At 42.2% G+C, this 652-nt stretch overlaps 1 non-coding gene across 1 annotated transcript; it reads right to left on the minus strand.

The window, feature by feature from the left end:
- Positions 1–210: 210 nt before the first annotated feature.
- Positions 211–317, minus strand: LOC120275030. The gene has a single exon (XR_005541056.1). It is a non-coding gene; the product is annotated as a small nucleolar RNA R71 (small nucleolar RNA).
- Between the last annotated feature and the right edge of the window lie 335 nt (positions 318–652).

Raw genomic sequence — 652 nt, forward strand, 5'->3', positions numbered from 1 at the left:
GTACAATAGATGTGTCAGTTTTCTCGAGATATGTGGTACGTTTAAGGCCAACAATGTATCCAAGGATGCGGTTCACCTTTAACTGTTCCTGTTCTCTTTGTGAGGAAGTTCCAAGCAGTGGCTAACTTCCTTGTTAGTGGGATCAATCATGACATGGTCCCAGTTAGCTAAGAAATTCCTCACTAGATATTTTCTTCGGCTAAGATTACTATGCTCTGAAGCGACATTTCATCTTATAAGCAGTTGGAATCAGAAACCTTGTATGACACTTGGGAGAGGTATAAGGATATGTTGGGGAAGTGCCTACAACATGGTATAGTTGAGTGGATGTAGATTTAGATCTTCTACAATGGGTTAAATGTAGCAACTAAGCAAATGCTTGATGCAGCCACCTGGCGATCCTTATGTAACAATCAACCTGATGCAACGCAGAATTTGATAGACGAGATGGCTACTAATGGTTATTAGTGGGGTTTCAAGAGGAACAAGCCGGCTAAGGTAGCCGGTATTTATGAAGTAGACGTTCTTACCACCTTGACGGCATAGATTGAATCAATTACTAAGAGGTTGGACACTTTACAGATACCTTCTCAAGCTCCAGCCATGACTTGTGAGGCATGGGGCCATAGCCAAGTGATTGACGGAAAGTAGA

Source organism: Dioscorea cayenensis, chromosome 13 (assembly GCF_009730915.1).
Source record: "Dioscorea cayenensis subsp. rotundata cultivar TDr96_F1 chromosome 13, TDr96_F1_v2_PseudoChromosome.rev07_lg8_w22 25.fasta, whole genome shotgun sequence".
Taxonomy (NCBI): Eukaryota; Viridiplantae; Streptophyta; class Magnoliopsida; order Dioscoreales; family Dioscoreaceae; genus Dioscorea; species Dioscorea cayenensis.